Source organism: Convolutriloba macropyga, chromosome 7 (assembly GCF_964194025.1).
Source record: "Convolutriloba macropyga chromosome 7, txConMacr16.3, whole genome shotgun sequence".
Taxonomy (NCBI): Eukaryota; Metazoa; Xenacoelomorpha; order Acoela; family Convolutidae; genus Convolutriloba; species Convolutriloba macropyga.
Genome location: NC_134474.1, coordinates 14,472,955 through 14,490,462, shown reverse-complemented (window position 1 = coordinate 14,490,462; position 17,508 = coordinate 14,472,955).

The following is a 17,508-nucleotide window of genomic DNA, read 5'->3' as shown; positions in this document are numbered from 1 at the left end:
AGGTATTAGTGAACAAAAAGTTTAGTCATGATGCGGGAAGTAAAGTAGTGGTGAACAGACACAAACTCAAAAGCCGGGAAAAACATAATTAAAAATGCTTAAGGAAAAATAATTTGAACAAAAAAACTGCGTCATATTAGTTTTAAATCACTAAATTATTGACTAATGATTTGATTATTCATTAATTTAGTTTTGATTAAAATTGCACAAGGATTTTTTTAATCCTTGTGCACGTCATTTTTTTTAATCTCCTTTTGCACGTCATTTTTTTTAATCTCCTTTTGTCTTCCGATTGTTCGCGTGAACTCTCTAACGTGAATCTGGATCTTTTCCTCCACGAGCAAATTCGACGATGACGAAATTAACCGTCATGATTGGAGCGAGCATCTCGTGAAGATCTTCCAGATTTTTGTTTGGCTTTTCTCCCGTGTATTTTCCAAGCCAGTTAGAGAGGGGAATTGAGCGCCAAGGTTTCAACGGAAAAGTCGTTATTCGCCGTCCTTGCTGTTTTTCTATAGTTCACTTGCGTCGTGTGTAGCTTGAATCATTCTCTTCTCCAATTCGAGCGTTCACTTCGAGACTTGTGTGCTTTCCGCAGATTTATTTGCGTTCACCAGATTTTCATGCGTTCATGTCCAAACTTTTGTGCGTTTTTCCGTGTTTCCAGACTAAGTAAATTTGAACACACGACACCCCCGTCGTGCCTTCATCTGGGTCTGGACATATCAACTTTCCGTCTGAGACCTCAACCTGGAAGATCATGTTAAGAGTTGCTAACTTCCTTTTAGTAGAATAAATTTGCAAGATGATGTTGTGACAATCAAAGGTAGAAAAAGAAAAAATTACCAAACCTGGTTAAACAAACGCAAACCAAACTTTGAATTGATTTTATGCAACAATGGGAAAATGTGGGATTAGCGGAAATCTGTTAGAAAAGTTCCAACAGCAACAGTATTTTATTGTAAGACCAGCGCACTATTCAAATTTTAGCTGAAGAAAAGCTGAAGAATGTTAAATATTCCAATTCTGTTAAATAGCTCAATTCAGGTTGTGGCTGAAAAAATGCTTAAAAGTCAAATTCAATAATAGGCAGATTTGTTTTTTTGGGACAACAGCTTGAGGCTTAGTAAAAGGAAAACCATTGAAAGTAAATTGCGAAGACATCCAAAATTTTTACGGTTGACAATTTTATCATCATCTGATGCAGGAAAACAAAAGTGTAACAAAATCGAATGGACTCAAAGTGGAGGTAACAATCGAAAATTCGGGAAGAAAAAATTGAAGCCTTTTTTGTTGAGTATCAAGATGCACCTCTTCAATTGAGCGACAAAGATTTGAACGGAAAAATTGTTATTCGTCATCCTCGCTTCTGTTTTTTCGCTGGCGTCGTGTGTAGCTTGGATCCTTCCCCTCTCCACTTCAATATCGCTAAAATTTTTGATGACCCATTTTCCACCCGGAAGAATGACTTCTGGAGGAACAGTGTCTTCATCTAAAAAGTAATTTGTTATGCCCCTGTACGAGCAATTAGACCGTTTAGGTTTAGTACATACTACGCTCAGCGGAGTGTAGGGTTTTCTACCTAAGTGTGCGTCGATGGGCAAAACTTAAATGATTTTGTTTACAAATTCGTAGTTAGAGTATTCTAATCCTGCAATATGTTGAATGATTTTGTAGAAATTTTGTCTGCTTTAAAACAAGCAAATCTATTTTGAGTAGTATTCTTTCCACCAGTCCAATTGCCCAATGATCATTAACTGGAGCATCAAAAATATCTATATTGTATTTGTTATAAAAATTTTTTACTTGGTTGCCCACTATAAATTTTGCTTGATATAATCGAATGGTACGTGGCACGCCATGATTTTGGTTATACATGTTCAAAAACTTTGTTACCGCTTTTTCGAAAAAATTTTCTGAGGGGTATTTTGAAAACTGGACTACTGCTGCTAAATATAATTGAATGCCCTTTTCATCTGAAACAGCGGCCCCAAATCATTTTGATTTTCCTGATTCGGTTCGGCACAAGACATGGGAGCTGAATTGATTGGCAGATATTACCGATTTAAGATTCTTACCAACTGCATTGCAAGTTTTACTCTCCGTTGATTTGACAATCAACTCCCTATTCATGCATGGCAACCATCAGTAAGCAGTCATACATATAATGCCTCAGCTACCCAGGTGCCTAACGTGTATTTTTTGGATAAGACGTTCGGGATAGCAATTTTCCTATCAATGCAGAGACAATCAGATCCCACATAAGTCCCTCCAGTATGAATGAATATACGGGTTTATCGCATTTAATCACTCGTCATTATTGTTTAGGACTTAATCGCGCATATCTTTTGATACAACACATTTGCTATTGGAAAAAAGTACTAAATTTTACTAGAGATTTTCCGCTCTCTATAATCGAACATTTGAGATTTGAGGGCTTTTTGCGAGTGGTGAACAAAATTTGAATGAGGCCGTCGGCTATTGGGTTTTTGGATAGATGGAGCCTTTGTGTTATTGGATGTTTCCCCAAATCTTTATTCAAGTTTATTCTAGTTTTCTTGCTTTGCTAAGAACACATGGCAATATTTTTGGTGAGTTAGTTTGATAATTATAAAAAGCAACTGATTCTGTCTAACGATATGGGCAAAAAGCACTGATTCACTTTTCCTGTTTGACTTTCAAGAGTATGATTGAAACGTCTACTAATATACGAGAAGCTGTTTTAAGTAATTGTTTTTAGCGGATCCTAGAGGGTGCTTTGCTATTCTTTTTACGCTTGCTTTTGATTTGAGATAGCTTTCGCCAAGCGAGTGTTGCGCTAAAAAAATTGTGGCGCTGAATGCGCATAATTTGAATTAATTAAACATTGACTGGTGTTGGTACAGGATTTTGCTGAATGAGTGACAAGTTTTGAACATGCATAGGTGAATGATTGGCAAATGTTTGAAACAAATTAACTGAGTTTTGGCCAGAACTATATATTGTTTTGATATGCAGTGCCGGATCTGGTGTTTTAATTAAAAAACGTGATTGAGGTGCGGCTTATATTAAATATAAGCCTAAGAATTTTGCAGACGCAGAAATTAGCACCGATTGCCAGACTAGAATTCTCCATCATATGCAGATTCTTTTTGGTTTTTGGTTCGGATGCAACAAATATAATCCATAAGACCCATTTCTGCACCCGGCATGTGTTCAAACGAAAATTGATACGGAAAAATTCATCAGACCAACGGAGGTTACACGGCTGTTGTAGGATTTGTTGGCACGGTTTTCCTTCAGTATCCAAAGTAATGCTGTATGATCCGTAAATACTTTAATTTGTTGTCCGTAAATGTAATTTTGAAATATTCGATAGACAAAACTACTCCTAACATTATCATTAATTTTTACTGTATCCGTATTTGCATGAAATCAGAAATCTAGAGGAATCAGGTTTCATTCCGTCTCATAATAATAGTTTGAGCTGTTCACATACTGGCGCGCGAAGCGTCAGATTTTACTCGGGTTTCGAGTAATGGGTTATATTGACTTTTTTATTGCATTGGCAATGAAACTTTAATTTCCCTTGAACAGTTCTCGTGAGTATCAATACAGACAAATTTTTCCAAATTACCATATAGAAGGCGTAATGGGGGTGGTTTATTTTGGCAAGATTTGGAATAATTCTACTGACGTAATGTAGTGAACCTAGAACAGTTCTCGTGAGTATCAACACAGACAACTTTTTGAATTACCTTATAGAAGGCGTAATGGGGTGGCTTATTTTGGCAAGATTTGGAATAATTCTACTGATGTAATAGAGTGAACCTAGAAATGATCGCGTTCCTGTAAAGTGTTTGATGCTTCAAGAGATAAGATGGTAGATGTTTTGCTTTTCATTGACAAAATCATTGTTCGCAAATTGCGAAATGTGATAGCCAAGTCAATCTATTTCTAGAATTGCAAAGTGACATTTAGATAGATTGATGCTAAAATTTTCTGCATCTAGTCGACGGAGAGAATCAAAGATTAACTTTTTGTGCGCCTCCTCTTTACAGTTGCTACCTAATGGGACGTCGCCTAAAAACAGTGTTTTTCATCCGATTAATGTGTAATCTATTGCCTGTTCTGCAGGCATATCAGTAAGGCCATAAAAACCTGTTTGAAATCGGTATGTACCTGTTATATTTTCACTGATTATGAAGTTAATAATGTTTTAGCGGTTTTGGGGTGTAAATTTCGTTGGCGTTATGCGTATTTAAGATCTCTTGTTGAAAAATAAGTGATTTTTTGCAATTCAGGATCACTAATTTGTAGAGATATTGACTCAATGAGCGTTTTTGTTTGGAATTTGATTTTTAATTCCGTGAATTGATCATTGAGGGATTATAGAGTCAACTGCTAACTTTGTTGAGGGATCTTTCTTAACAGTGACTACTCAAATTGTTAGTTTTATTGCGTGTTTTTTATCAAGTAAATTCGAAATATCGAGATTTACTTTATCTTGTAACGAAATCGGCGTCTTCCTCTTTGATGTCTTAGCTGAAAATGTTGATTTTGATTGGAAATTTTGATCTTGCTCCATGATTTTTTGACCTTCCAATACGAGCTATTAGTTTAGGGAGTTGTGCTAGTACATGTTCTTTGATGGCGCAATGTGTTGAAATTCTGACAACTTGTTTACCTTGGGTAGAAGGAATTTGTGTAACTGCAAGTTCAAGTTAATTAATATAATCGCAGCCGATTAGTGGCTTGAGACCATCTGCTAAAACTGCGAATTCTGCAGCTAGCAAGCTCCAACAATTTTTTGTCCACTGAGTTCAAATCTGCTTTATAGTCTGAACTGGTTGAATCGAGAGCGTGCGCAATTGATGGTTCTTCATTTCCCTCACGCCAATTGCTTGTGAATTACTCTTTACTACTTCCTTCGCGAGAGACTTATCCAAAATGCTGCATGCACTTCCTGAATCAACTAGCACTCTAGTGGAAAAGTTTTCAATTTTGCTTGGAAAGCTAAATTTTTTTGATATGATACTGTTTTCCTTTAACTATTGCCTGGAAAACTGTTTTATAGCTTAGATTTGATGTTGACTTTGCATCCCGAGTTCTTTATTGATAGCCAATTAAAAGGTCTTCCTGGGTTTTACCGTTTGTTTCTACATTTTTTTTATTTTCTGGGTCGATTAGATTTGTTAAAAAGACTCGTTAGATTTGTTTGCTCTCAAGAATCCGTCGCCCCTCCACTCCAGTTCTAAGGTGTAGAAGAGAAAAAGCCTTTTTTTCTGTGAGTTCCGAACATTAATCAGCGCATATTATGCCACTTCTAACGTTGACATTTGTTCTGCCAGTTCACCTTCCGATGAGAATTTCCGGCATTTCCGATTGGGCTGATGAGCCGGAGAGCATTTCCACCAATTCAGATTTTGGGTCAAGTAGCGTGTCTAATGTTTGTTAGCTAGCAAGGTTAATTTATAATGCACTCTAAATTTTTCCCAAAAAAGGGTTGAACCTGCAATTGGTTTGTCCCAAAATGCATCAATCCCCACAAGCGTTCGTTTGTTTGCTGGCCGCGCCATGTCGTACTAAACGTTATAACTAACGTCCTGGCGGTGCGAGATGATAACTTATTTGCAAAATAGATTTCGCTAAGCAAAATACTTGTCAAATTCTTGGCCTCTTCTCTGCAGTGCAAAATCAAGAGCTATTTTAATTACTGATTTCTATCTCGTTATTACAAAGGAATGAAAAATGAAGTGAATGTCAACAAAAATAGTTAGTAGACAAAAAACTTTCAATAACGATGCGGGAAGTGAAGCAAGGGTGAACAGACCCCAACTCAGACGGCAGGAAATAACATGATTTGCGTGAATTATGATAAGGAAATGAGGGACAAAGTAACTTAAACTTAAGTCCTGCACGATATTACTTTTATTAAACTAAATTAATTAATGATGTACACATACGAAATTCGTACATATTGTCTTGGAAGTCTATTTTTAAGCTTCACAGTTTTTTGCCGTACAGTATCCAAGTTTTTACAATAGAACTCCAATTAGTTTTGCTTAAAAAAATGGGATGGTTTTCGAGCAGTACGGCATATTGTTGGCTGCATTAAATGGGGTAACATCAAGCGAAACAAAAACTGCGATTCAGTGCAATCTAATATTTCCAATTAAAATTTTAAGCTCAATTTTACAAAACTGCTACCTCCGATAATTGGTTTCCCAAAGCATCTAAAGTTGTGTCAACTTACCTGACCATAACCATTCAAGAAAAAGTATTGGATAAAATTCGGCTAAATTTTAACGGGTTCCGATTATATGCATAAATTTGATGACACATTTCTACCAGTTCTAAAAATTTTACGCCTGCTGTTTCATTTATGGTTTTTACTACTTGTGAAATTTGAGATTTTCATGTCACGAATTTCAAAGTAATTATGCTGTATACAAGTTGACGCCGTACGCATTATACAAAAACTTCCTTTACGTGAAATTCTTTGAATGACTATTGAGCTACATTGACATTGCAAAGTTCTATAGGCGGTACCACGCATACATTGAGGATAGTTTCTCTCACTGACAATTTGTTCGCGCAGTAGTGCTTCAAAAATCGCCTCGTATATTTATCTCAGAGAAGAGGAAAGGAGTCACAAAACCAGTTTTGCCCTACTTCACATTACTTATAACTGTATCAAAGAAGAACTGTTTCGTTGCCTAAGTCACTAAGGAAGCAACTCGTCATTTGTCACAAAAAACATGGGGAACATTAGCAGCAGAGATTAAAAACCGAACGCTCCAGGACAGAAACAAGAAAAAACAGGTTTTGCATCCATGTCATGCAAAATCATGAGACCGAGGTTGTCCGACAAGTGAACGCCGAGGGCTTAGTTGAGTGATCTGGCCCTTGTTACTATCTCTTTTGTGCATAAAAGTTTATTGTTTGCTAAAAAATCGAAAAATTCTTTGCAAAAAAGTCAACTTGTTCAATGGTCATATTTTGCAACCATTTGATTCAGAAATACATTAGTCCATCGGGAAAAACAATTGCAGAACCTGCCGAACAAAAATAGGTAGGTTGTATACAATTTCAGTCAACTTGAAAACCTCTTCATATTATTTTTTCGCTAACATGAACTAACCTTTGAGTTTTATAGCTATTTAAAAAAGCGGTTTCAATTCCTTGATTTTTTTCCGGACAATTGGTTACAACTAAACTTTCATAAAGACTTGTTTGGCGTTTTATTTTAAGTAAGATACCACAAAAGTGAACTTTTGACGATTAATGGGTCTAAAAACACTTTTGACGTGAAAATGTTTTTTAACGTCCAAAAAACACTTTTGACGTGTTTTTTTACGTTTAGTGGGCCCCAAAGTAATATGAAAAAATGCTATGGGGGCACCAAGGGCTTTCGGAGTCATCAGTTGATTGAAGTCTTCTTTGAAATTTAGGCTAAAATTTTATCCATATTCTCAACTTTTGGCTGAAATTTCGTCATCATCATCAGTATATCAATTTGTGGGAAAAGAGTAAATGACGGTGCCTAGAACCGGAGCGAAGCAAATACAAAAAACTACAGAGAAAAAAACACGTGAGAGACCAGAAACAGGGCTAACGTACGTGCCGTAAGCTGTTTTTACCTTTACGACTCGTGTTTCTCCGTCTCGTCCTGGCGTCGTCTACATGACTCTTCCCAATAGCCAAATGTCTTTTGGAGTTTGGTAATTCAAAACCCTAACGTTGTCCATTTTGTGCCCTCGACCGTTGCTGTTTGACCATTTAGACCGTCTGTTAACGGTTGGCAGATACTCTCACCAAGCGTTATATATGGTCCTTCCGCTTCTGCGTGTTCTTCCGTGTTCTCAATCTTGCAAGTTGCTGGTCTGGTTCACTTGTTCAAAGCTTGCAGTCAATGTTGAGCTTTGCAGGTTAGCGTTGAAACCTAAATAATCGTTAGCTGGCACTAACCGTGTGAGAAAAAGCAAACGATACAAAATTCTCTTTGTCGTAATCAAGGTTTGGGCGCCAGGCTTCCAACTGATTGATGAAAGCATTCACAACAATGCTAGGATCCCCAAAGCGATTCATAAGCTCTTCAATGCAATCGGGCTGTGAGCATGGTCACAGCAATAAGCTTGAATATTTTCCCGGGCTTTTTCAACGACTGAGTTTTGCAGGTATGTTATACAGTGTGTATCTGTAAGACTGACATTGTTGAGGACAAAGTTGAAAAAATTGTTTAACCGCCCATGGTATTTCAGTAGGTTTCCATTGAAATTTGGGACTCTTACAGGTGGATGTTCAATGTAACTCTTGTTTGTGGTTTGTAAATTGAGAAGCTGTTCAAACGCGATTTTTTGTGTTTGTATTTCAGTTAGTGGCTGAAACAGGTGTCTTCCATGACAGGGCCAATTTGGAAACCGATTCAAGTTTTCCGAGACGTTTAGATGGCTAACTTGTTGATCAATCGGAGGAAAAATGGCTGTTTGGTACTTTGTGAATGGATTTTCCAGATAAGGTAGAAAATGAAGTGGCTGTGATGGTGTACAACAAACGAGGGTTGTACTAGTGTTCATCAATGAAGTTTTGGATGGGAAACAATTCTTACCGTTTGCTTCTTTTGTTTGAATTGAACTATTGAATGGAACTGCAGTTGGATATTGTTCGATTCGATAATGGCGAGAATTGTTTCGTTGCACTACCGCTGGCAAGGACATTTCTGGTACCATTATCTCGCTGTTCTGGTTTTGATTGTTTTGAAAAATTGTCAAAGTGTTGTTTGAAAATTTTTGAACAGTTGAAAACTGGTTATTGTCAAATTGTCCCGTAATCTGACTACCGTTTTCAGAAAAATGTGGATTGGAAACGGACGGTGATTTTTGTCGTTTTATTTCTTCTTTTTTCAGAATGATATTGAGTTTGAAGCATTTCATTTTCTCTGAAACCATTTGATGTTTGGTTTGTTTTGTTGTTGTCTGCTGAGCTGTTTTGTTGAAGTGTGTTTTGAAATTCAAATGCAAAACATTGCGTACTTTGAATTTCTGTTTTGCTATTTGAGGGAATACGGGATAAATTCTTCGGTTTAATTGCGGCACCTGTTTTTTGATTCAATTGAGTTTTGGGTGCTGTGATGAACACTGAATTAAGGAACCAGAGCACTACTCCTATTGATGAGTGAATCAATTCCCGCTGATTATCATTAGATTCAATAAGAAATAAGGACGCAGTTTGTTTGAACGGAATAGGCGGTTGTTCTATTGAAACAAATAGGTTGAAAACGTTCCCTTGTTCTCTTGGAACAACGTTGTATTCTGGGGACTGAGGATTACTGCGTGGGGTTGCTAACAACAACAATAATTGATTCATGTGTTCCATTATCACGTCTTTTTTACTGTCACGTCGTTTTTTACTGAGTTTTGCGAAAATGGTGTCAATTGTTGCAACTTGAGTTGTCTTCATGAGGACTGTGAAACGCAGCGGATGTCAGCGCGTACTCGAATTGATAATTGACTTCCATTAATTTTTTATGGCGTTTTATGTTGAGTAAGATACCATAGAAGTGAACTTCTTGGTCTAAAAACACTTTTGACGTAAGTGTTTTTTAACGTCCAAAAACACTTTTGCCGTTTTTTACGTTTAATGGGTCCAAAACTGAGCTATTCAACTGATATAAAAAATGGAAAAAAATGAATATCTCCTATGACATAATTTTTTACCGAAATTTAGTAACCATAAAACGGTCTACAAAGGTTTTATGTCATTTCTTATTAAGTAAGATGCCATAAAAGAAAAACTTTTTTTGACGCTTAATGAATCCAAAGCTGGTCTTTCAAATTAGTTTGAAAAATAACCAAAAATTACGCATTTTGTGTAACAACTTTTGCATGGAAACTTTCACAATAAAAAGGTCCAAAAACATCTTTATGACATTTTATGGTAACTACCGCGCCATAAAATTAAATTTCGTTTTCGTTTTAAAACATATCTCTAGTCAAATCATTTGTTAAAAGAGCAGGTCTAATTTTCAAGTTACTGGACAACGGATTCAAAGTTTTTGTTGCAAACATGGCGGTTTATTTGAATTCTCTTGAAGGTTGCAATATCATTGGCAAAATGCTTAAAGGGTACAAAGAGGGCTTCAACGGCTTTCGGAGGCATCTGTTGATTGAAGAATTCTTTGAAATTGGCTCTAAAACTTTTGGCTGAAATTTCGTCAACATCATCAGTTTTACAAATTTGTGGCAAAAAGGGCAACTGACGTTGCCTAAAACCGGAGCGAAGAAAATACAAAAAAACTATAGAAAAAAACACGTGCTAGACCGGAAACGGCGCAAACGTACGTGCCGTAAGCTTTTTTACCTGTACGAATCGCGTTTCTCCGTCTCGTCCGGACGTCATCTCCAAGACTCTTCCCAGTAGCCAAATGGTTTTTGGTGTTTGGTCTTTCGACACCCAACCAATGTCCACTTTGAGCGGTCGATCGTTGCTGTTTGACCTTTATGACCGCCAGCTAAGGGTTGGCAAATACAATTTCACCAAGCGTCGCCATATATGGTTTATCAAATTCTGCGTGTTCTATCGTGTCTTCAATCTTGCACGTCGTTGGACTTGTTCAAAGCTTGCAGTCAATGGTGGGCTTTGCAAGCCGGCGTTGAAACCTAAATAATCATAAGCCGGTACTAACCGTTTGAGAAAGCAAAAGATACAAAACTCTGTTTGTCGTAATTATTATCCAGGCGCCAGGCTTCCAATTGATTGAAGAATGCATTCACATTGGTAGGGTCCCGAAAGTGATTCACAAAATCTTTCAATGCAATCGGGTTGTAGACAGGGTCAATCGAATAAGCGTGAATTATTTCCATGGCTTTTCCTACAACCGAGTTTTGCAGGTCCGTTATACGGTATGATTCTGTAAGACTGATATTATTGTGGACAAAGTTCAAAAAAATTTAATGCACTCATGGTATTTCAGTAGGTTTCCATTGAAATTTGGGACTCTTACAGGTGGATGTTCAATGTAACTCTTATTTGTGGTTTGTAAATTGAGAAGCTGTTCAAACGCTATTCTTTGTGTGGCTGTGATGGTGTGGCTGTGATGGTATACAACTAACGAAGTTTTTACTAGTGTTGATCAATGTTGTATTGGATGGGAAACAATTCCTATCGTTTGGTTCTTGTGTTTGAATTAACTATTGAAATGAACTGCAGTTGGACAATGTTCGTTCCGATAATTCTGAGAATTGTTTCGTTGCAACACCGTAGGCCAGAACAATTCTAGGACCATTATCTTGCTGTTCTGGTTTTGATTGTTTGGAAAATTCATCAAAGTGCTGTTTGAATTTTTTGAATAGTTGAAAACTGGTTATTGTCAAACTGCACAGGAATGTGACTACAATTTTCAAGGTGTGAATTGGGAACGGTGATTTTTGTCGTTTTATTTCTACCTTTTTCTGATTGAAATTGAGTTGGAATCATTTTCTCATTTTCCCTGAATGCATTCGAAGTTTGGTTTGTTTTGTTTTTGTCAGCTGAACTGTTATGTTGAAGTGTGTTTTGAAAAGCAAAAGCAAAACATTGCGTACTTTGACCTGCTGTTTTGCTATTTAAGGGAATAAAGGAGAAATCTTTCAGTCTACCTGCGGCTCCTGTTTTGTTATTAAATTGAGTTTTGGGTGCTGTGATGAACATTGAATTAGTGAAATGGAGCAATTCTCTTACTGATGAGAATCAATTCCCGCTGATTATCATTAGTTTCAACAGGAACTAAGGACGGAGTTTGTTTCAAAGGAATAAGCAAATTGGTTGAATTATTTCTCTTGTTCTCCTGGAACAACGTTGTTTTCTTGGGATTGAGGATAACTTTGTTGGAGCTGCTAACGACGAAATTGATTGATTTATGTGGTCAATTGTCAAGTGGTTTTTACTGTCACGTCGTGTTCTACGAGTTTTGGGAAACTTTTGTCAATCGTTCCAACTAGAGTTGTCTGCATGAGAACTGTGAGACGCAGCTGATGTCATCGCTTAATCGAGTTGATGATTGACTCAATTGACCATCATCGTCGACAGTGTTGACTTTAGTTCCAATTTCTCCAAACGAGAGATAAAATTCAATTGACGTTTCATGACTCAGTTTATGCTACTAGAGCTTTCTTTTTCCATTATGATGCTGTTGAGGTTTGTCTTCAATTCTTCATCGCTCTCCCTGATTTTGTTGATGAACAAGGTGAGAGCGCGGAATCATTTTCTCTGCTCAACGGTTGTCTGCAAGAGATCAAGCTGATTTTTCAAGTTGAGCTCAGCCATTTTGAACTTGTTCATTGCGTATTGTAACTTCTGGCTGTTTACTTTTTTGATCTTGATGAACAGGCTTTACTTGACTCGTAATTGTTCTGTCGTATGGAATACAAAGGTAAAAACGGCTCGAAATTTACGAAGCGACAACTATTTTATTCATATAAAAAAACCTCTTATGTTTATGCAGGCTAATCAGCCTAATTTTTTCAATCAAAATAGCGACGCAATTTATCACAAAACAAGGGTCCTAAATGTGTTTTTTGTGGTGCTAAATCTAGCTAAACATTTGCCTAAAAAAGGAAAAACTAAGCGTTCGTTGGTTTTTTGAACATGAACAAATAATTGCTCTCAATTTTTTTACACATATTACTTCGCAGCAATTCTTCTGCCTGTTTTAGCTCTTTTAATCATAATCAAGGTACCAGAAAATTTTCCTGAACTGTTTTTTTGTGCGTGTGTGTGTGAGTCTTAGGAACAAATAAAACCTAAAAACAAATACAAACTAAATTGATACATCTGCAAAACAAGCTAACAATTTTGTAGAATTTAAAATGCAGTGCAACCAGGCAACGTGAGCTACAAACAAGCGGAGAAAACTAGTTGTTTAAACGCTGGGTCTACTTTGAAGATCTCTTCCAAGAAACTTTGCTTTGCAATTCGTATGAAGTTAAGGACAGCTGCTACCATTAAACTGCTTCTATTTGTTTCTGGATATTATCTGCCAACTATCAATTGCTCAGCTTTATTTTGCTGACTACAATGACCCAACGGAATCACACTTTTCAATTGGTGACTAGTGAGACCAAAAGGGGAAAAAGAGACTGCTTTCGGCAACTTCTGAGACCGCGCGCAAAGAGAAGAGACGTTTGAGTTTCCCAAATTAAAGGGTTTATAGGCATGAGCGTTTTTGAGTGGGGAATTATTCCAGAGCGTTTTTCCTTGTTTTCGAGTAAAAATCTTCTTACCTTTTTTATTGAGGTGTTTTCAGTATATTACCCAATTAACTAGGCGCGCGGCTAGTAGTATGCATGAATTTAAAACAAAATAGGTGTAAATGTTGGATTGTCTCAGGAATACAAACTACCCCATTAACTAGGATCGCGGCTAGTAGAATGCATATAAGATCACGGAAACACAAACACCTTGTGTAGGTTTTTTTCTAAGAAGCATTTCAGGAACTTTTCTATCTGTTCTTTACAATTTTGCAGAATGGTTATATAATTTCTGTTTTGTAAAGACTGAGGAGGTTTTTTATCATATAGGTCTTTTAGAGACTTGATTGATGTTTTTCCGACGTTAGAAAAAACGTTATGAAGAACGTTTTTTGATCGTTATATAACAGAGAAGCATTAGCCACTTCTCTGTTGCTTTTTGCAGTTTTGCAAGGGGATGAAACAAATTTTTGGCTTGTTTTCAAACAAATCGAAAGGGGCCTTTTCGAACACATTTTTGTTATCTACTGAAAATTTTCATTAAACGTTAGAAGAAGGTTTTTGAATATTTTAAGTAAAGGAAACAAATTTTCAAGTTTCTAGTTCCTCTTTAAAAACTTGCAAATTCAATCAATTAAATTTTACGCCTGTGTTCTACAAAATGAGGGGTTGAATCAATACTTTTTTTGGTATCTATCTCAAATTCAGTAGGTCAGAAGAGCAATTTTGACAATATTGAGTTGCCTCTTTACTAAAAAGCAAAGTCCATAGATTGAATTTCAAGCTCATATTCTAACAAACCCAGGGGCCCCAATTAACGGGTATTTTTTTATTTACTAAGAAGTTCTCATTAAAACTTTAGAATAAATTTTAAAAAGCGCTTCTGCGACTTCTTCGTTTTTTTAGCCAAAACTTTATTTGAGGAGTTAAACCAAAAAAAATGATTTTAGGTCTAACTGAACTGTACTATTCAACTAGTAACTTTATTTTCATGTAGATTTTTTGCGACAAATTCAGAAAAATGTTTTTGAATTTCTCCGATGCAAAAAACGCTATATCGCTTTTTCGTGCAATTTGTGTTTTTTTTTACTTTAATTGCTGACATGTAGTTTCTGACGCCTACTTCATTCATAAACCTTCAACAAAACTCGTTGGGGGACAATTTTTGTGTGAGATTTTGTGTAGCAAAGAATTCGAGTTTTTCTGGATACGTCTAACCGGGGAAAGGACTTCTGAGGTGACGTCTCTTGGTGATGTCTTTAACCAAAAAATTGTCAGCCTTTCGTGGTCTGGTGACGTCTGAAAACCCTTGATAAAAAGAACTCTTCGTCCTTTGGTTGGCTCGTCTTCAATAAAAACTCTTCCTCTGGGGTGCCGTCGTAGTCTTGGATATTAGTCCTGGGGTGTACTCATGCCCCTCAAAAAAATTTAAATTTAGAAGGTTTACGTCCTTTTTTATCGAAGCGTATGGTCGCCAAAATTATGTTTTAAAACATATTTCTAGTCTAATCATTTGTTAAAAGTGCAGGTCTAAGTTTCAAGTTACTGGACAAAAGAGTCAAATTTTTTGTTGCAATTTCAGCGGTTTATTCGAATAATCTTGAAGGTTGCAATAACATTGGCAATAGTTGTTTTCGATCTGCAGGTGCCCCTTTTGTCAGCCAAACTCAATAATTATTATGATCGTTGAGTGTTAAGTTAAGTGTCCGTAAAATCCATGGCATTTAATGATTGGTAAGTTTCATTTACCAGTCATTAAAAGATTGGTAAATCATTAAATGCTGGTGGTCAACCCGGTTTGGCGTTCATTCTGTGGTCATGATTTATTCCGTCATTTTTCCGCAATACAATAATGACGTCAGATGTTAAATAATTATCTCAGCAAACTTATTTGAATCAAGGAGAGTGTTGTTGGCTTCTGTTCAAATTCAAGGACATTTCCTGATCCAGACAGCAGCATCTCTAAGGATGACTTTGCAGTCTGTCCATGTTTTCTTCTCGCTGAATAAATCACAAACATTGGCATCCATTACATTCTGCAGTCTAACAGAAAAACGATGCCACACATCTCTTCGTCCTCACACAGTCCAGGAGCAATTGCTTAGTCGCTCGAGTTTGAATACGCACATCTGTCAATAAGGAGCAGGGGTATCGTTGGTTGACATCCAGAGGGCAAACGATTTCGGTAGATCTTTCTTTTCGGTTTGTAACCCCCAGCCAAGTGTATTCATTTAACTGGAGCTTTTGCTATAATATTCATAATATTCAAACGAGAATTCGTTCTACCGACCTTGCAAGAAGAGTATCATCGATCTTCGGGTGTGATCGTCCGTGGGGTTCTAGGCGAGCGATCGTACTACTGCAACCTGTCCGGGTCCACCTTACTGTCCAATTATCTTCGTCCTTTTAGCTACTGTAATGCCGGAAGCCACAAACCAATTTCCATCTCGAGTGGGTGTGGCCTCTAAGACGCCCACACCTAAGCATATTCCATCGCCAGTCCCCAATGGGGGTATGCTGCTCCAAAAATTTTCACCTTTTCGGAGTTAGCTCCTGGGACGGCTGTTTCTCCAGCGTGCGTCAATTGAGTGAAGACTCATAAATTTATCTTTTATTTATTTGAAGCTCATGGTTGTACACAACAGTTGTACCAAGGATAAAAGTTCTCTACTTGACCTGAAAGCATACAACCTTAATCATTACTTCATGCTTTTTTCATTGATCATATCAATACTTTTTCCTCTATTTGCATCATTTGTCTCTGGAACGATAATCGTTGTGTCAAAATATTTCTGTCTGGGTATGCCTAAACTTTAATATGCCCACTACGCTTGTGCGACTGAACTTTAAGCATTATTAACATTAACTGTTTAGACCATTAACTATTTAACATTGTTTGAGTCGCGAGTAAGATTTCCGAAAATCTCGCATATATACAGTATACCAGAATCATCTATACAGTATACCAGAGTGCCATACTTGCAAAGGTCCTATCTCATACCTTATCACAATTCATAACTTCTTTTAACGGCACCTGCGAATATGTGATAATGCGTTGTTTAGTGAACACTTTATCAAGGCTTTCCCAAAGATCCTTTGTTGTTACCCGATCAATCTGGATAGTCGGTTCCTGGGAACCAAATATTCGTCTACCCCCCATCCCCAGGCTGAGATAAGTCAGAGAGACAGCTTTGCTATCGCAATACTTCCAGGGTTTGTCACCACACAATATACCTACGAGTTCTATCTTCAGACAACGATTTAGCCACGAGTTCTTAAGTTGCTCGTTTTGGGTTCTTCCATCTCTTTCATCCTGTGATGTGCTGTTTTCAACATTATCTTCGTATAGAGGTGCAGGAGGTAGGGTGACCATGATAGCCAACTTCAACATTATCTGCCAGCGGTCCCATCTCAAAGGTGGTTCTAGTGTTGGTTTCTCCCAAAAGGATTCGATTCCAAGGAGTGCACGTTCTTTGCCTGATGACTGCGCCATGTGATACCTCTGACTGTGGAGGTACGTATATGAGCCACAAATCCGCTTTAGAATTTTAGAACTGGATTCGAGGTACGAATCCAAGCTTTTACTAATTAGTGGGATCACCACTTTTAGTTTTGCTTAGCAGTAGAGTTACGAATGTAGTCGTAATCTGATGACGTTGAAATGCTCCTCGAATCCAACAGGATTCTTCTGATTGCAAAACGGAACAACTGAATTAAAAGAGGAAAGTTAAGCGAATGAAGATTTTATCAAATGTGGGTGGTATGAACAAAACTGAAAAGTTGACTTATTAGTCGGTGGCAAACTCAACATACGTGAACTATGACTTTTAGTCAGGCAAGAGCAAACTTAAAATGATTTTGTACTAAATAACAGAATATGAACTAAGTATGGTACAACCGTACCACACACTATGTGAAAACAGTAACGCGGTTGCCTGGTGACTTAACTTTTATACCCATGGGGAGGGGGAACTTTTATTGCAATAGGGAGGGGGGAACGAACCGAAAAAGTCTACAATGTTCGTTCTGTTTTGTATTCTTTTTCGCATAGTATTTACGATAAACCAAAAATTGATGTTTCTATTTTGAGAGTCACGGCGTCCAGAGTCAGAGAGCATGTGGAGGGAAGCTTTTTAATTAGGATTTCATGTGTCGATTAGTGTTCGGAGGGTAACGTTGACTAATGTGGTACACCTGTCAGTAACGTCCTCCTAACTGTTAATTTTGATTTTTATATTTCATATTTTTGTTGCAATTAATCTTCATTTTTTCACTTGTCTGTAGAATTTGCATACAATCT